Source organism: Micrasema longulum, unplaced genomic scaffold (assembly GCF_059751315.1).
Source record: "Micrasema longulum isolate JH-2025_06_02 unplaced genomic scaffold, ASM5975131v1 h1tg000086l, whole genome shotgun sequence".
Lineage (NCBI taxonomy): Eukaryota > Metazoa > Arthropoda > Insecta > Trichoptera > Brachycentridae > Micrasema > Micrasema longulum.
This window is the reverse complement of record NW_028277292.1, coordinates 535,603-557,078: the sequence shown is the minus strand read 5'-3', so window position 1 is coordinate 557,078 and position 21,476 is coordinate 535,603. Positions and strand designations below refer to the sequence as shown.

The 21,476-nt window shown below is 32.8% G+C and overlaps 1 protein-coding gene across 3 annotated transcripts in view; it reads left to right on the top strand.

The window, feature by feature from the left end:
* The window catches only part of LOC148284824 (Krueppel-like factor 7), a 325,790-nt gene that overhangs the window by 189,298 nt on the left and 115,016 nt on the right, over positions 1 to 21,476 (top strand). The gene's annotated exons all lie outside the window — the stretch shown is intronic.

The window sequence follows — 21,476 nt, the reverse complement described above, 5'->3', positions numbered from 1 at the left end:
CCCTAATTGTCTTAATACCAACAATAAGAACAATCCTGTGCAAAGACTCTAATCGTCCAAACAATTTTTTTGACTTTAGAGCAGACGAAAGGGTTCTAGAACATAGTCAGCGCGCATTCCTCTCTAGTTGAGACTTTTAAATTCCGTGTTTATATAAAAATATGAGTGAATTACCGAATATACCTACATTTTTCACATTGTATCTAAAAACCTTAATGATCTACCAGGACATGCGAGAGAGGGGATCTAATATGTAATGGTACCCTTTTCAGGACTTGATGGTGCATAGGGCGCTGCATTAGTCGACCAGATGCAGCGTATTCAGATCATCTGTTACGTGAAGGCGAGGTGATAATTCTTAGGATCAGTCCAGGAACGGTGAAAATTTGCTGTGTAAAACCACCTTTAATAAAGACCCTCGTAAGGAATCGAACCTGAGGTGTTATACTTGCTTTAGGCCTATTATTTTTATGGAATAAAAGTGATCAAGATGCTCTGCGCTTGATAAACCAATGCAGTGTTCTTTGTTCCATTAGGTGCGAAAAGAAATGAAGTTGATGATGAAGATCAATCAACAGTATTTCGAGTACGTCCAAATGTTTGTAGACATAGCTAGATTTCACTCCCTAGGGAGTTGTTTTGATTGGAATTTATTGCAACAAGGAAACACGTTTTTGAGGAGGATATTATCACTAGATCCTCAACACAAAGACAACTTGAAAAAATACAAACTAATACCACTTTCAGACAAAGGGATTTTGAGTATTATTTAATTAAAATCTATAACCTACTTTCACTATCTATTAAAACAGTTAGTTACGAGAACATGTTCAAAAAGGCTACAAAAAATGGATAGTGGAGCTTGGTAGAAGTAAAATGGATTGTCTCATTCGCCCAAACCAATATTGAATCAACTGCTCCACAAGTGTATAGACAGTCTGAATATTTTGTTAATTATTTCTGTTTATTAAGTTAGTTTTCTTTGTTTATTCTCAAATGTAAAAACATTTCAAAAAAGTAAATTGTTAGTTGTCCTCGGCACGGGTAACCCCAGTATGGTCACATTATTTTTATTATTGCTTATAGTTTGTAAGAGTAAAATATGAATAAATAAATCAATATATGGTAGTTTAGACATTTACTGACTTGTTTAAGTGCCCACTGTTAATGTGGATTTTTAAACATAAGCGAAATTTTTTTTTATTTGATTTAATAGCATAATTATACATTTTTACAATTTAAAAAAATTTCACTTGTTATATTTTTACTAAAACTAAAATCCCACCAAGCCACTTTTTGTAGCTTGTTGGTGAAGATTATATTTATACTGACTTAATAATATTATTTACATTTATAAAAACAATGAATTACATATAAAAATTAACAGCCGGAAAGATCAGAATAAACATGTTTATACAAATAATAAAATATAAATTTATTTTTTAAATACAAGAAATACATGAAAAAATAACATATTTATACCCAAGCTACTATTCATATATAAACTCTTGATCGAGTAGCCACTCTCTTATTTTGCTCTTGTTACAATGTGTGTTAAATTCAAGTTCTTTTGGTAATAAATTAAAAATTCTAGGTACTAAATATTTGAGAGTTCTATTTCCATATTTATTGCATACTTTTGGTACTACCAAGCCATCATTAGACGTGAAGCGTGTATTATGGTTATGTTTGAGAGGAAACTTGAATGAATTACTATGAAATTGTTCCAAAATGATGCAAAGCCACAGTATTCCTCGAACAGGCAGAGTTTTGATTGTTTTGTACAGGAGATCATTATTACTTCTTTGTTCGTAAATCTCTGCAGGTACAATTCGCTTAACTATAGAATACTGTAGACCCTGGATCATTTTAATATTAGTTTTAGTCGAATGTCTCCACGACTTTATACCATATCTTATTATTGATTCTACTAAAGAAAAATAAATAATTTTAAGAGTGATTTTAGGCAAAATAAAAGATAACTTATAGAAAGTACTCACAAGAGTCCGCAATCGATCACAAAGTTTAAATATATGACGATCCCATTTAAAATTATGATCAATAAAAATACCCAAATACTTATACTCCTCCACAAATTCTATGAGTTCACAATTACATGTGTTAGAAATACCATCATGCAAGCAATCTGTGCAATGAGCAATAATATTAGGCAAAACATATTTTTTGGCATGAGGAGATTTTATGTATAAGCATTTAGTCTTTTTTGCATTAATAATGAGACCATAGTCATGAGCCCATTTTAACAATTTATTGAAATCACTTTGCAATATCTCTTGTGATTCTAATGGGTTTTTATTGGAAATAACTAGTGCGGTGTCATCTGCAAAAATAAATCTCCTTACTTCTTTAAAAACGTTGCAAATCACTGACACATAAATTATATACAATTTAGGACCCAAGATAGACCCTTGTGGCACCCCTGATAGACATTCCCTCGCTAGACTTAATGAATTCTTTATTTTTATACTCATTTTCCTCCCCACTAAATAATTTTCAAAAAAAGTTAATAAATTACCCCTTATGCCAATTGACTCCAAAATACATATTAATTTAGAATGACACAAAGTGTCAAAAGCTTTTGAGAAATCGATGAAAAGTACAGTGACATGATGCAAAATATTTAATTTGTTATTGATGAAATCTGCGAAATCCTGCAGCAAGTCATCGCAACTCTTTTTTTTTTGAAAACCATATTGGAAAGGATCAATGATGTTGAACTTTTTTAAATAAATATCTAAATAAATGCAGACATATTTTTCTAAATTTTTTTCAATTGCAGGTAAAAGTGAAATTGGTCTATAATTATTAACAATTGAATGATCCCCCCCTTTGTAAATTGGTCTAACTATGCTATGTTTAAACATCTCCGGAATCACACAGGTCAGCAAAATAATATTTATAAGGTGTGTAATTATAGGACCTAACACCGAGACATGTTTTTTGATATCGCACATTCTTATATTGTCAATACCGGTTGTTTTAGAATTTTTCATCGAGCTTATAATTTTTGTTATTTGAGAAGTTTTAGCTCTAGGCAAATACATTGAATGCTGTTTTGGTGTAAACGTGAATGATTCATGTTACACAGTGTATAAAATGGTATTTAAACCAACCAATGACAGGTCATACGTCCTGTAAATTCCTAGACTTCTATACTCCTTTCTCAAAAAATATTTTTCCTTCATATTAAAATGCAATAAATTTCAATGTAAAGAAAAAACGCTGTTTAGAAAATTGCATAGTAATAAGAAAACGAGAAATATTACATTTTATAACTGAATCTTTTTTAACACGGTTCTGTAGAAGGTAAACGGTATATTATAATCTACAACTGCGATCTTTGTTTACCTGGTGAACGGAAGTTTGAGCTGACATCGACAGGATCAGGGCCCTTATTTTTCTTCTTCGTTTCGTAAATTCGTTTGTGACAAATGTACCGAGAACGAGAGCGAAATAGCGTTTCGATTGCGTTAGAGTAAGATGGATATATCGTCGGGGTAACTAGTAAAATCCATATTTTTCCAGCACGTTTTACTTCAGGGGAGAATAAATACAGTTTTTACTTCAGTTACGATTGTAGCGAAACTTTTTATCGATATTTTTTATAAAATTCAAATTCAAATTATTTATTCACAAAGTAACATAACAAATAACAAAGGATTTAAGACGTTAAATTGGAACTTTATATCAAACCAAGAACCCTTGAGCAATGGTTCGACATTGTTAAAGTATAATACTCTCTAATAGCAAGAGTATTTGCCCCTTAAACATAGTTTCACTAATGTGAAAGATGTCGATCTCCAAAGTGATAATGTTCAGCTGCTTGACTGCTCTTCCAATCGGCATGACCAGAGGCAGCTTGGTTCTGGAAACCGGGAGGTAAAACAGTCTGTGCTGACGCTGTCGGAGATAGCCATCAGGAACATAAAACTTGATACTCTCTAAAATGGCCGAGTTATTGATGAAACCCCTTAAAAGTTTGAAAAAATGGGTCAGTGTAGACCCATCCCTTCTAAGTTGCAAACTATTGGTCCCAAGCATACCCAAGAGGAACCTAGTGGGACAGAGCCACGGATAACTACCATACTCCCTCATGTAGAGATACCTCAGAATTTTTTTCTGAAAACTCTCCAACATGAGGGATTTAAAAAAAAAAAAAATTATATAAGAGTTGCTTTATTATTTACCTTGCTTATAATATACAAGGTTTATATTTCAAAAGTGGATTTTTCTGCAATTAAATTTCTTTAAATTGATCTAAACTGTTGGGATCAGGAGGGATATACTAATGTGGGCCAATCAGGAACTTCTCAGCATTTGCTTATGTGGAGAGGAAACCACTCAAAACTCTTCAGGAGAAGCCGGCCTGTTGGCAGTAGTCAACAGGCCTTCCGTTCCACTAGAGGAGTGTTCGGCATTTTCTTCCCTACTTTGGTTTATTTTACCAATAGCCTGCACTATATTGATCATGTATAATACTACCTCTCGTGTGAGTTCTTTATTACCTATCACCGATGGGATGTCGCATAGATCTTCACCCAAGCTTCTGCATCGCGCTTCCAGCTGTTGTCTTTGAAAGCTGAAAAGGGAGCAATGCATCAACAGGTGAGGGACATCTTGAGGAGCTCGTCATCGCATGGGCAGCTGTCGATTTCGGAGAGCTTGAAGCGATGCAGGTAGCTCATAAACCCACCATGACCCGTAAGCATCTGGGTGAGCTCGTAGCCAGCATTCTGCATTCTCCTGAAATCATAGGCACGGAAAATGGTAGGGAAAAACATTTTAGTTATACTTCCGGTAGGTTCACTTAAATAACGATCGTTCCAGACTTGAAGGGTTCTGCTTCTTATTTTCCTTTTGGCAAAACTGAGCGGGAAATCGGCAAAATCGGGGACTGTCTTCTTGAGTGTAGCTTCCCACACTCAAGTTCACACACTGCGGAATCCTTGGCAACGAAAAGGCTGACAAAAAAAAAATATAAAAAAAATGAGGGATATGTACAGATTGTTTTAAGTCCTAACAGAAATCGCCCAAATATATATTATTTATTATTTGTGGGCTTACGAGTTTTACGTTAGGATGACAATGTAATACAAACAAACATGCGAAACTTGAAATTCTTGGTAACAAAGGTCTACGATGTATGCAAAGGAAGCGATTTGCTGATGAATGTCGATAAATCGAATGTGATGGTTTTTGAAAGAAATGAAAGTACGGCTAAATGGGAAATCACTGTGAATGGAGTTATACTAAAACAAGTAAAGGATTTGTGTATTTGGGAAGTATGTTTACTAGGGATAGAATGACTGAGAAATATATTAAAAGGAGGGTGAGTGCCGGGAACAGAGTGAACGGTGCACTTAAATCAACCTAGGCAAATAAATGTTTGTCACAAGAGGCAAAATTAGCAGTTCACAACGGAGTCCTGGTCCCGACCCTGATGTATGGGAACGAAGTATGGACTTGGAAAAACAGGCATAGAAGTAGGCTAAATGCTGCCGAAATGCGATCTCTCAGGCAAATGTGTGGTAAAACTATGTACGATAGATGCACAAATGTTGAGATCCGTACATAATGTAAGGCTGAGACGAGCATTATCGACAAAATCAAGAAAGAAGCTCTGCGCTGGTTTGGACACGTAGAACGAATGGACAGCGAAAGAACGGCTAAGAATATTTACAATGCGAATGTTGATGGATGCAGAAATAGAGGAAGACCGAGAAAGACATGGCATGACCAAATCCAACAAATACTTGAAGATGAACATGTCAAAAGTCGGAATAATCAACGCGCGTGCATGAGAAGATGTATGAATGTAAAGGAAGCGAGATCTGTATGCAAAGATAGTGTTTTAATTCAATTAATTTATTTTAAATATAACCTATACATTACAAAAATATATTCAATACGTACATATTATAAAAAAAAAAAAAAAATACACTAAAGAGACTCATTTCAAAGAAGTAGGAGAATCCTGCTACGGAAAACCCTTTCGGATACATGGAACAGATCAATATCCAGAGCTCACTCTGCCTACCCTTACGGGGAAACGGCGCGATGGTTTTGGAACTTACGAAACGAATCCCCACTGCAACACGGGCCCAGGTTCTTGTTTTGAAATAAATGCACTCACGCACACTATATTACATTATCGTTCTGTGATTGTGCTTCTCTAATCAACATTTGTTTTAGTCATCGCATATTTGCACGCACGTGCTGTATCGTGAGTTATGACAATCGTATCTTTGGGATAGTATTCGTGCTACAAGGTTTATTTTATCATCTGTGTCACCAGTTGTCTGGGTCCAGATGGATGCATAATACAGTCGTGTGTGTGAAATAGAACTAGAAAAATCTCGAAAAAAGAAGTTAAGTAAAGATAAGTCCGCCTTTCAGCGTATTTTTTTTTTTTTTTACATATTTATTACAGCAATATACAAGTAATTATTTATACAACAAATGAATTCAGTAGTAAAAGTAAGCATACATATTTTTTTATTTTTGCTGTTGGTTCATCTAAACTGCCTAACTAGGGATAGCTTCCCCGTTCTAAGGCAGTAAATTATGTATTTTATAATGATATTTAAAAGTATTTACAGTTTTATCATCATGTGTGCTTTTTCAGTCTTAAAGGTAAACAATGAATATCCAGAGAAAACACAAATAATACCAAAATCTCTATATCCTAAGTCCCAAGTCATTACTAGTAAAACAAGCAACCAGCTTACGTCCTTCTACATCGGACAACGAATTCTCTGACTCCCTCCGACCAATATGGATTAAGAATGCAGTCAACACCTTCCTCAGCCTGGCAATCCCACCACATTTTCACGAAACTGGGATAAGGTTATATACCCTCGGGCCTATATAATATTGCTGCCTTTGAGCTAAAAAAGTATTGACTCCTCTCTGTAGAATCAGATCCTTATTGGAGTGTCTAGTATTATGAACATGACAAACCCTTGCGTATTTTTCCCTGTTGAGATGTGGCGTATTATTGTATTGGTTGGCGTCTTCGCCTACCATTCTCAAGTCCTGGGTTTGATTCGTGGCAGGGTGGACGTGAAATACTGACATTAAAGCTTGTAATATTTCGTAGGTTCTGGGCTGCAATTTGAAGCGTAAGACTGATCATCTTATCTTCATGTAACAGATGATTGAAATCCGCCGCATTTGGTTTACCAACAAAGTCCCGTATGCATCACTGAGTGCGGAAAGAGTAATAATGATGATAAATTGAACGTAGTTTTGCAAAAAAGCAGCCATTCCTCAATTTTGAAAAAATTAAATATTTATGTTATCGGGTGCAGTAAGGTTAATTCTATGTCCTGCTAAAAACAGCAAGACTGCTTTCTATTCATTAGTATAACTACTAAGTTTAGGTTCATCGCGCCCGCGCCGCGCCGCAAAACGCTTGCCACTAGGGCCCAGCACTTAAAGGTCGATCGGATAAGAAAAATGATTTTTAAATTTTAATTTGACTCTATTTTCAATAGTAATATACCAGGGTTAGTTGATTTGCTCCACCCCTTGATAAAAGGTAGAAGAATAACCCATCAAAGATTGAAAATGATGTGAGCCTGCGTATCAGACCATCCCACACATAATAAACGAAGATTTGGAGATGAAAATAATTTCACCAAGACTGGTTTTTCGGATGTTAACGCCCACGCAAAAGAAAGTTAATTCGAACACTTACAGGAAGCTTCTTGCTATCTACTAGCGACATAAACAGGATTATCTCGATCATTATGTAACTACGGGCAGAACATTAGCCCACCACTATGGCCCCGAGAACAAATGCTAAAGCATGTAGAGGAAACCCGGGGGTCTTTGCTGCCCTGAATGTTTTGGGTCCCAACGTCCTCCGGCAAGGTCATGGCATCAGTCTACTGCGTCGCTGCTGGGTGTTGCTCGGTGGCCAGCCCCTCAAAGTGAGCCACAGTGACGGCTCCTATTACGCTTAACTTGCGAGAGGCGATAAAAAGAACGGGAAAGGCGAAAAGGGGATACTGTTTTATTATAATAAATTTCTTGCGCACAAGGTGCTAATGTCGATAGTCGTTATTCACGAAGCTGTAATTGAATTAGTTGAACTTCAACCATATTTCCGTGATCTAGCCTCCAGTAACTACCGGTTTTTCCCGAAACTCAAGAACAGTTGCGTGGAAATACATTTTTGGACGTCAATAAGATCATGAGCTTTGTTGATGAGTAATTGGCAAGGGTTAGACAAATGTAGTACCAGGAAGGTATAGAAATGTTGGAGCATGGTTTGAAAAAGCGCTTACAAGTCCAATAAATATGATAAAAAATAAAAATTTTCATCCACTCCGCAATATGTCAGAGGTGAAGCCTATCAGTCAACCCTCATATTTTTTATTATAACTGAACGTTACGTGTATATTCAATATTATCATTCCCTTTTTGCCTCATACTTAATGGTGCATAGGACACTGCGTTGGTTCACCGATCGCAGTGTATCTTGATCATTTTCAAAGTTCGGAATTAAAATGATCAGTCTTGCGTTTCAGGTGCCAGGGACTATGAAGTGTATTTTTAATATTAACATCAAACACTGATTTAAGTCTCCCTAAAATCGTTAATATTATTTTTAAACACATAAACGAAAATCCGGACAATTGTTCTGCCTTGTTAGGCATTTTTAAATTAATGTGAAGATTAAATGGACTAAAGGTCCTCAAATTTCTAGGTACGTAATAGTAAATTGATCGTATCCAATCATATCGTACCGTTAATTATAATATGGAGTTCTACAAAATAAACACGAAGTGAACCAGTAAATAGATTCTGTGAACTATTATAGTGTAAAAACACTTTTACAAATAAACGTTTCATGTCAACCATTTCGAGAAACAAGCCCAAGAAATCTAGCATGATAGGCAAACAAGCTGACCACTACACCACGAGGTCGGCATGTGAATTATGTGAGACAAATTTCATTAAGTATAATTATTTATATCTTTATTATAATTATAGAAGTTTTCACGACGGTCGTGCGCTCTTAAGAACACTACATTTTTTTAGTCGTTCTATTGTTCTCTTTAAGGATCAAATTCTAATTGTACTACGTCACATTAAGTGGATAACTAGAGAGATCCATTATATAATACTGTTTTAATTATTAATGTGAGAAAACAAATGTGTATATCATGTTTTTAAAATTACCTGGTACCAATACACGTGTAAAATATTGTCTTCACAGCAGATATGTTGCCTAGCAATTTCACGCTTACATAACTTTAATACGAAATCAGACTACTAACTCAAATGACTTAATCAACGTTTGAATTTGAATTTTTGCCAGTATTGGTGATTGAGGCGATTTTTTTTTATTCGGCATCAAAATGGTTAAAGCTTGTTTGATTCCTGCTTTTGAAGAGCAAAAAGTTCAATTAAAATTTCATGTTACACAAAATATGAATGGGGCAATAAAATAGAGAGCAATTTATGAAAAGCTGAAAATAAGACCATGTATTTGGTAACGATTTTACATGTATTAAAATAATGAAAACATAAATATATATACAATTGATATAACACAGACTCGATGAAAATACTGATATTGTGCAAGAAGTGTTTTTCATATTTTAATTTTATAAATCACAAAGGATTTTACATGATAGTAAAGGCCACATTATTTATTGATTAAAACTACAAATACCTTTTAAAGTTATACGAGTGTCAAAGTGGTTATTTTTGCTAGTTTTATTTATGTTATCAAGCGCAAGATGCAAAACTATATTATTTACTCATATATCATACATACATATATACATATGATTTAGCATGCAAGAAGAATTATTGTCGATACATTTAATGCTTTCTTGTAATACATTAGACTTCGAACACCGTACATTTTTAAACTATAATGTACAATAGACCGATCGTACCGATTATCAAAAGATACACATGACAACACTTGAAAATTTTATTCAAAATGTGTATCTTTTATCGAAATATTTTTATATTTTCCCAGTTCGCATATAAAGCGGAAGTATGATTCTTGCTTTCATGTTATTTTTTTTTTATCAAGAAACGCTGTATTTGGTGTACCTATCAAAGTCTTGCAATTTGCCGCATTACAAATATAAAGTAGCTAGAAGGTTATTTTTAACTTTTCTAAAAACGTGATTTTCTTCTAGCGTGAAAACGGATAGGAAAAAGAAACAAACTTACCCTTCAAAGAAGCTTATGAGTTCGTTAAAAAAAACATTTGAAGTTGTCAATTACCTACGTTTGTTTTTATATTTAATCCGCTTGTTTTTACGAATAAATTGCCACCGATTTACAGACTGAACTTTTTCACAGGCCACAGATCCAATTTAATTAACTCTTGAGTGGATGTGATGTCACACTAGTCGACACACGATACAAGACTTGATATATCTCTCTTATTTTTTTAAATGATCAAGTTGTATTTTTTAAATCTTCAAATGGACATTTTCAAACTGGGTTTGGAATCTAAAATTTGTATAACTATGCTGGATTTGAATATAAAAAAATATTTAACCTTACTACCCGAAAAATGATGTCCGCAAATACAGCAATACATCGGTATTAGAGAGAGCACGAATATATAACACATAACAATAAAGACAGAGACACTGTTCTGTAGCCGCCGTAGGCGGTGTCGTGTGAAACGAATTCAGTCAGTTGTTGACGGTGATGGAAGACGCACGCGTGAATTATGAGTGGCTAATTTATGATTTTAATTATTTTTGCTGTAACGGGGCTAAATTATATGTATTTTTTAAATATTATGTAACAAGAATTTTTAAACTCTCTGTTTTCATGTTTTTTTTTCTAACGTCTGAGCTTTAGAATATTTCGTATTGTGCTTGTGGTAACACGATATTACATCACCGGGCGCAAAGGGATTTTACCACAGCCTTTTAAGAGTTAAAGCAACTAAATTCTAGACCCCGAAATGCTGTTGAGAATAAAATAGTGCATTAGGGGTGAAGTTTGAAGTTCCGCGGATATTGCTGCATCTGAGGCAGCGGAAATTTCTTAGTTCAGAGGAAATCTGGTCAGAATCAGAGGGCTGCCATATTGGACTGTACGTTAAGAATAATTCCAAAGTCCGATAGCTAAAATAAATAAGAAATATCTTTGCTTTTAAATTTGTTGCAAAATCAAATAATTTCGTTCAATTTTATGACTAATTCATTTGTTTGTATTCTTTATATAAAGTTTAGTTTTTAACACATTCAAAAATCATGATTTAAAAAATGATTAAACGTAATTTAAAATTCAATTACAGTGCCAACAAAATCTGCGTTTATTTAAGTTTAGTGCAGATTTATTCTAAAGTAATAGGATGAAAAAGGTACATTTGTATTCCCTGTCGGTTTGCCCCAGTTTTACTATATTAAATAGTTAACATGAAAGAAACATTTTTTAGACTGAAAATTTGTGAAATGTGGAATGACCCTTATACAAATAATATCAAACTAATGTAATGGAGTGAAGCTCCGACCACATAACTATTCACAAAATATGTTAAATTTTGATGTGTATTATGTATGCGGAACTTGGCATAATTTTTTACACATCAAATGGAATGAAAACCTAATAAAAATAAAATCAGTATGTAATAAAAATGAAACACCCGATGAATTCCGCGTTAAAAAAATACCGATTTGTTTCGAGAAAATTCAAATTATTCTTCAAATAAATCATATTTACAGGCGCCATTTTTATAATTGTTCTCGTGAATCGTAGTAATCATTGCTAGCATTGTTAAATGCATTCGTAGTGCAACGTAGATAATGTCGTGTCATTATGATATTACCTTGGGCGCTTTTTGTCTAATTGAATGACCATATTATACTTAGGAGGTAATAGGTACTCCGCGAACCGAGGAATAAAATCACACAATATATTGAATAAAATAAAATCTTAAAGTATTAAATTTGCTGTTTAATGGAGTTTTATCCGTTTTTAACAACTGTTTATTCATAATTGAATTACTGAATATTTCAAAGGATTGAAATGATTAATTTACGAATACCTAATTAAATATTTTTTTCTTACGTTCTTGATATTATTAACATTAAAAATAAACAGATCTTAACAAATAAGGAGAACATTATTTTTTAGAATTGAATATCGGATATATTAATCGAACTAATTAACAGTCATTGGTTGATTTAAGTGGTCACTTTGCTTTCTGTGAAACATTTCCTATTGTGCCTCGAGTTCGATTTTACTTCCATATTACCTTATCAAAAAAGGTCTTAATTTTGTTGAAATATCTATCGAGCGTGACAAACTACCTAAGAGGTGAAATCCAATACTTGTCTGCAAGGATTTGGATATACTCAAAATGTTGTTAAACTAACACCTGGCTAAATATACTTGTCATGGATAAACCCAGTAGTCTATAAATGGATAATATTATTATATTCTGATCAAATTGTGTAAATATCTTTGCACTAAACAATATCTCGATATTGATAACAACCATTCCTCTCGGATTATTGTAATTTCATGCTGATGACCTTCAGGTGTCTCAAAGCCTTAGTTAACTCGAATGCTTTTATATACACTATACGTTTACCTACAATTCGTCATTTATTTACCTATTGATGCGGTTAACTCACTCAACTATATTCATTTTATTAGACCAACCGAGGTAGGTACTTATTTTCGGAAAAAATATTTGAATGAAGAGTGAAGTGGTCACTTTAACCAGCAAATGACAAGTCGTAAGCCCTGTAAATGCATAGACTTCCATATTTCTTTCTTAAAAATGTTTTTTCTCTCTGTTGCAACAAATTAAGAATTATTTTTATTTCAAAAAGGTTCTCCATTCCTGTTAAGAAATCTGTCATTCATTTGATCTTCATGGAAATCATTGACCATGAAATACTTTTTGGATATCAATGTTTTTTATTGTTTAATGATTCAATCACTGACTCCAGATCTTAAAGATATGTTTGCATTTATTCAAAAAAAAATCTGCTCATACATTGAAAAAAAACAGGTAAAACCTCTTTGAGAAGGGAATCTGGAAGTCAGGGTGTTAACAGGGTTTACCACCTATCTTCTTCTTCTTCTCCTGCCGCTCCTATCGAAGGTAGGCGACTATAAATTGAAACTCTCCGTGATTCCGAGCCATTCTGATTAGCATTACTGCATCTGGTATTCCAAACCAATGCCGAAGATTCCTGGACCATGATGTTCTTTTACGCCCCATTCCCAGTCTGCCCTTTATCTTTCTTTCCGCTTATCCACGGAATATGTAGTATTTTTTATTTTAACAGTAGTTATCGAACTTTTTATATTATATTCAATACTGCCCGTAAGATACAGCAGATTAACCTGTTCGACCACATTTTAAATGTTTAACTTTTTTTAACCTTTTACGACCTACCAGTGGCTGGTTTATGCTTACCCATTCTACCGTTGTTTAAACATACATATTTTCTCACCTCTTTAGAAATTTCGTGGTTTAATTCGTGTATTTGTCAACAACGATTTGGATTAACTAAGAAAATCGTTGATTATTAATTATTTTTTATATAAATAAAATGCGTTCTTCTTCTTCTTCTGCAGCCTTATTATCTCCACTGCTGGATAAAGGCCTCTTCTAAACGTCTCCATTTCTTCCTATCACCCGCTTTCATCATCCACGTTTTACCGGCAATAGAGGCAATGTCGTCGACCCATCTTTTCTGTGGCCATCCAACACTATTTTGTTTATCCACGGTCTCCACTTTATTATTCTGGGTGTCCACCTGCCATCATTTTGCCCCGCCAAGTGTCCTGCCAACTCCCATTTCAATTTCGCTGCATGATCCATGATATCCACGACTCCGGTTCGGCGCCTTATTTCTTCATTTCTGATTTTGTCTCTTAGACATACACCGAGCATCTGTCTTTCCATGGATCGTTGCGTGCATTTTAATTTCTGGCTACTGTATACATAAGAGTTAAAACAGAGTATTCATAAAAATATAATTAAAAAGGAATAAAACACATATATTTATAGTAAAAAAGTCGAAAATCGAAAAATCCCACATAGGTATGGCCCGATTGTGAGTAGGTATACAAAAAATGTTTATAATTTTTTGCTTATAATATATGAAAGAGAAAAGGAATGTATTCTGTAATAGATTAGGAGGTACTTTTTTATTTTTTAATAAGTTGAAAATAAAAAAAACATAAAAGTATTTCTTATTATAATAGGTCGACAAAATATATTAAGGGAAACAATAGTTAATATCTTTAGTTTGTCCAGAGTAGTTCGTGTTTTTTTAATAAAAGGAAAATTTGAAAAGTTTAGGATTAACAAAACATTATTAGTAAAGAATGAATTTATAATTTTTGGGCCTATAAAATTTGCATGTGTCTGTGCTAGCCTCGTTTTACAATATGGTATTTCTAGCACAAGATACCTTCTTAGTAATGAATCAACCATCGTTTCGTCAAGACAACCGCATCCACACCATCCGCATACCGCTTCTGCCACCACATCTTCGCGTAATCTCCGAATTAATTGAGAAAAATGATGTGTCCCAGAGCTATCTCTCCGCCTCCAGTCAGCTCAACAGGATCGATCCGGAACAGAGGAGATTCCTTTAACTTATCTGCTGGGATCCAAAGCTATCTCTTTTATTCCTCTCACCGCATCGTCCCGCATGGCCACTTGGCCCCTCCATGCATAACACACAAGCAGAAAATGTATTGTTACACACTTTGAAAACAAGTCGTAAAACCACCAAATGACCAGTAAAATAAACGGAATGACTCTCACAGGCAGCACAATATACTTAGGATTTACTTACGTTCACTTGATCGACAATCGAAATGGAACAACCGCGTTGACATCAAGTAGACCACCCCATAAAGCCATTCTGCATGTTTTACAAAATAAAGAAAACTTTTCGCAAAAAGACTAAAATACTTATGGATCAATTATAATATAATATGTTGAAAGCAAACTAAATTATCTAATCATGTACAATATTTAAAAGATGTAACCAGATAAAATATATTGGGATTGTAATAGACAAAACCATGAAACTGAAATCTCAAATTGCTACGATGTTAAAAAAGTTATAGAGCTTATATACATATTTATTAGGCTTAGAAATATTTTATAAATGCATTATGTATTTTAGTTGCATTTTACGAGGTATAACATTTAAGGCAACGTAAATATATAAATTATATGAACATTTTGAGTGCGCGATTGTGCAAAAAAATGTGTTTATATCTTTTGTAAGGGTGTGTTAGTGTATTTGTTTATGATTGTGCATGTATGTAGGTGGAGTATGAATGTGTGGTTAGTATAAATGATATCATTCACTAGTAATTTTTACGAGGAAAGCTGTCACCAACCTTATCAATTAATGTAAAATTAAAAAATTGAAAAGAGCACTCGGGTATAAACCCAAATATGAAGGCATTGGCTTGTTTAAATGAAGGTTTTTTAATATTTTTTCTCAAAAAACATTTTCAATGTCTGTTGTAATATCTCTCAATTTTGGTATTTATCTAACACCCTAGGGGCATAATGCTTTATTTGTCTACAAACGTTTAGTCATATTGATGTTGATATAAATTAAGTGCATACAAGTTTAGTTAATGTTATACAAAATCCGTTATCAATCGAAACATGTTTTCATAGAGGTGAGCTGTCATTATTACATCATATAATGCAGTGATTATTATGGGTGCTTCAAAGGGATGTCAAAGGCTTTTTAGGAGCCTCAACAATGCAATTAATTTCGAGCCTCCGCGGCACTCATGTGGTTTATATACACCGGTTGCCATGTAATTTGTGCTCAATCAACATAACCTTTGTTACAAAATAGAGAATATTATTTTATCTTCATTGTTGTTTGTAAAACGGTTTAATGAACTTATGACTAATAGACATAATGTAATTTTACCATTTAGTTTTCTCCTAAATATAAAGGTGTGAATTCCGGCCCCCTCACAAAACTCAAAACACCAAACGTTTCAGTTTTGTGAGTTAATGCTAGAGAAGAATATTAGATTGAAGGTGGTTTGATTTTATTATTAACTAAGTCCGAGAATAGACAGCAGCCTCCTATAACGAGCTATTGTTTTGTATCTTTCATACAAACTAGACTAAGGCACACGAATCGCAGTAAGAATGATCACCTTACCTTGATGTGTATGCTGATTGAGATACGCTTCATTTTGTGTATCAATGATGATGGTGACGATAGAAACATTACGTTAAAACAAATATTTCTTTCTTGTTCGAGTAGAATGAATTTCTTCAGTTTGAATTTGATGACTTACTTGAAGTTTATTCTTCACTGCGTTAAAGCTAGGATAGAAAATTGTGTAGCAAATAATTCTATCACACTTGCAGGGAACGGTTTCCCAACAGAAAACTGTTCCCGAGTACTTTACTTGCGCTCGACAAATTTCCACCGGATGTGTTGCTTCGAAGGAGTTCTAAGCTTTGTATGATCTTCGGAAATGAAGTATGTCAAAGAAATTCGAAACGTCCTTGTATCAAAAGGAATCGAGAAACTGTTGATATTTCTCTCCTTTCAACGTGACAAGAGATACGTAACAATATCTGGAATAAAAATTGTACTTCCGCAAATGCCTTTATGTTGTCATCAATAATTTCATTTCCGTATAATGGACAGTAAAAATATCAAAAAACCAAAATAGGAAACATATTCTCCCCTTTTACCTAAATATAATAATAACATAATTTTTACTTATTTATAAATTTGTATGAACCACATTAACTTTTGGTTTTGAGGTTACTTCCTTATTATTAGGATTTGAGCTGACATTTAGGCATAAAAAACTTTTATAGCCTCCCTTTATAAATAAAGCAATTAAATTTTAAATTAAATTAATGGAACACTTTGCAAAAGAAGCAACTACATAATATATAAATGACTTATGAATTATGACTATGTTTTATATTTTTATTATGTAAACGCTTATTATACTCATATCAATAATTCAGGGTGAGTCCCTTTTCAAGCACCAGATATTTGTCCCTTTTTTGTAGAGGAACGAACAACATTAATAAAAAAAACAAAATGTTATGCTTATGTAATGTCATTAAATTGTAATGTGCTTTGATTATTGTTATATATTAAACTGAATAAAAAAAATTAACTCGGATTACAACGAAGCTCATTTCTGATAAATGTGACAAAAGAAAAATACGTTCCTTGTTTAATGAAAGGCTTGTCAGGGTTTCTCTCCTGTAATTAGCGAATACAGCTAACAATGTATCCGGTTTCAATATAACCCCGCGGGATAATAAACAATTCGTATTATTTTTGTCACGGTATTGATCTAAAACCTTTATTAATGCGGGTGAGATTCATCTGACTGAATTATTTCACCCCAGGCAAAAACTGAAAACTTTTTACAATTTTTGTACGTTTTTTTTGACCAGTTAGTTTAATGATCAATATTTTAAGTTGAGATAGAGAAGCAACCAGCCAGTGACATGTCATACGCCCTGTACGTGCCTAGACGTCCAAATTTCCTTCTCTAAAATGTTCTCCATCTCTGTTGTAATATGTTAATCTAAATAACTCCCTACGGGGTAAATTTAAATATTTGTCTATGAGCATTTAGACCTCAGAGTAATAATGCGTGAACCTATAGAGAAGCCCTGTCACTATGTTTCATAGAACGCAAGCGATGTTGGTTTGTTAGTTGGCAACCAATTGGTGGCCATTGTTTTGTTTGACAACATAAACATAACGGTTCGATCGGATGCTTTTGCCGATGTGTTTCGCTTTGTTTGTAAATAACTTGGATATTTACGTTATAATTAATGAAAATCGACTATGGTGAATTGCAGTATGTTTGGTTGCAGCAGTAGGAGCGTCAAATGTGTTAAAGGAGTCAGTTTTCACAGGTAATTGATTTCGAATATTTTCCTATGATTTACATTGATTTTTGACATTTATTGTCCTGACGTGTGTATTATGTTGCTTAAAAACTTTCCTTAAATCAACATTTTTTACTTCACATACTATTTTTTCTCAATTTAGGAGATAAATTTGTGAATTAAAGTATGTTTACTGTTGACAATGACAGTTGATTACGGGCAATATGTCGGGGCCGCACTAGGCATCCATATTAAGTTTGAGTTTTTATCGAGTTTTTATACTCAAAAATAGCAATATTAACCTTGAAACCGCATCTTAAATGACGTGTCCAAATTTCAGACCGCTACAACTCGCCGTTTCGAAGATGTGACGGACAAACAAACAAATCGAACACAGGACTTCGGTTCCACGGAGTTGGGATATATGTCTTAATAAATGTAACATAAGTATATGATGAATAAAATACACAAAAAAATAAAAAAATAAACACACACATGTTTTTTTAGTTTCATAAAATAAATATACGCGAATAATAGAAAAATAAATTGAAATAACCCTGCAATAATAAATACATAGGTAAATATTAAAAATATTTACAATGCAAATTAATATAATATCGGGTTGTGGTCCCGTGGCTAGTGTCTTGGACTCACGGACCAAAGGTCCGTGGTTTGAATCCTACTCTACCCCAACTCGATTCCATTTTCTAATAGTGAGTTATTTACAACTCGTTGAAAATGGCCCTCAAAATGAAATATTTGGGTAAATTATAAGAACGCAAATATTTATTTTATATAAAAAAAAAAATAAAAAAAATATCCATTTGGCGATTCTCGACCTGAGTACGGCTCATTGTTTTGCTGCGAACTGTAGCTAACTTAATACCCAATAGTCATAGAATGTATTTCCTACGTTTGGGCTCCTCTCTAGGTGCGCATTATTACTCTGAGATTTAGACAATCTCAAAATACTGATAAAGCAATGAACTTTTAAATAAAATATATCTAGTACCTACAAATCATGACGCAGCCAAATGGGGTTAAAAGGAATACTATTGTGTTTATTTTTGTATTTATACGTTGGTATTTAATTGGTGTAAACCGCTTGGTTTTTAGCCATTTAAAGCGTAAAATCGAGTCATGACGAATAAAAAGCGTAAATGTTTGAAAGAAATGATATTGAAGGAAGTTATTTGAGAAAAAAAATAACATCTTTTACGTGTTTTGCATTCAGAAAATAAGAAATCATAGAAACTAAAATTGTAAAAAGAGTTCACATACATTTTACACAGAGATGTACGCTGTTTTAAGTACATTATGGGTATCAAAATAAAAACAATTTAAAAATTGAGAAATGTTAGGAATATAGAAGTTGCAAATAAATAATAAAGTAAAAATACTGAACTAAATAATCAATAAATTAAATAAAAATAATTAGTCAAATAAAATTAATTTAAAGGATAAGAAAAAATACAGTTTTAAAAAAATATCTTAGAAGGTACAAAACGTAATAATGAACAAGTTATGAATAAAGTTGGAAAAAACCACAACACATAAACGAATCTTAGATTTTTTTCTTGCGACTGGCGGGAATCCAGTTGATAATAAAACAACATCTATATTTAATATTTTAATGTCTTCAACGTCTATTTAATCTGGTTCATTTATACCCAATATCACGATCTATAGCACAAATAATCTCAATATTATTATGAACTCTCAATGTAAAATAATGATTTTTTTATATTATAATAGTACATATTAAAATAGTGTATCTGGAACTAATGAAGTTTTTTGGCATTTAAAGAAAGTTTAGTTTAGATTTTTATTTAAACTCAAAACAGAATTTATAGATGAAAATGGTCTTTTATTAACTTATAAAATGGTTTTTGCGATAATTTCTACATTTTTAACTTCAAAATGGGAAAAAGTGGTCTTCTGTGTTTTATTCTCTTAAGTATAGAATTATTGTATCCTTAGCACCTTTTTACAAAGTGTTTCTGAATAAATAAATGTTAAAATGTTTCTTAATTCATTGCAACATTTTGAATGTTAATACAGTGTGCAAAGTGGCCACTTAAACAAGCCAATGAAAGGTCATACACCTTGTAAGTGCCTAGACTTCCTTATTTTCTTCTAAAAAATGTTTTCCCTCCCTGTTGCAACAAATTTATATCTAAATAACTCCTTAGTGACGAAATCCTACCGGTCTACAATCATTTGGACATGCTCAAAACATTGTTGTTTGTTATGTTTATTTGTAAAAGGTGCATTTATTTTTGTAGCTTTTTAATGAACTTCATGAATGGTATCTACAACTAGGATGTTTGAAAAGTACGTATTTAATTTCGCTTAGCTTTTCACAACCTTTTACTGCCTAGTTTCATGAAAAAGTTTATTGTTTGAATTCCTTTCCTCGTGCCATTATATTTTCTTTTTCTCAATCCCATTTATCTTCCTCGGTTGTCTCCTCTCTGCCGCTCTAGTCTTTAATAAATAATAAAATAAACTTATCTGTAAACTGGATTCCAACAATATAAATATTTTTATTGCGTAAACAGACGTTCGATGATATTTAATGCAAGAAAACAAAAAAAAAAACTACATTTGAAATGTTTACCGATGCAACGTAATAATTTATCTGAATTTTGGACCGAAAGCAAAAAACTGAAATTGTATTATTTCGTCAATTTTTTTTAGTTCAATTCATTAATTTACTCCTTAAGGGAATTGTTAGGATTAATTACATACATTATTAAAATATTGACAGAGATTAACAACAAAGGTTCAGTATATATAATTAGATATATTTAATACATAAGAGAGTTGTGAAATCTAAAAAAAATACAATTGATAGCAAATAATATAAATTCTACATTTAAAAAATATGCACCTAAGCAATAATTTTGTAAGTAATTTTATGTAAAAAAAAAAATTCGAAAATATGTGTAATTTGAAATAGAAAAAAAAGTGATTACTACCAAAGACTCTCATTTCCATGAAGATTATTATTATTTTTATTATAGTTGGATAATTTATACAGAGCCATTTTGTGAAAATCACCTCAAAAGCGCTGTACAGTAAATAAATATCCCAGCACGTCTTGCAGCTACATATCGCATGCACGGTTGGACTTTAGGTATTTGATAACATTTACATATTAAAGCTAGATTTACAATCGTCGCGCAGCTATAAAGCGCATGGCGAGTGTAATTCTGGCAACTTAAAATTATCTTTATAAATTTACAAAAAACAAACGTTCTGTGGAGCATTCTCTTCATAATGTTATTTATAATACTTCAGTATTTTAAATAATTACTTAAACATATTTCAAAATATTTTGAATACGTCCACATCTTTGTATGTAAAAACTGTATTTAACTTTTGATCTCTTAAACATCATTCCATGTATGCAAAAATGCAATACATGTATATAATTTTGAATAAAAATCCCCTCTTCAAAATTATTTTTGAATAACAATTTAAACTTATTATTATTAAAGTCGATTGATTAATAAATTAGGTTTTGTGTTCCATAAAAAATTCCCCTTAAAACATTTCACCATGCTTTTTC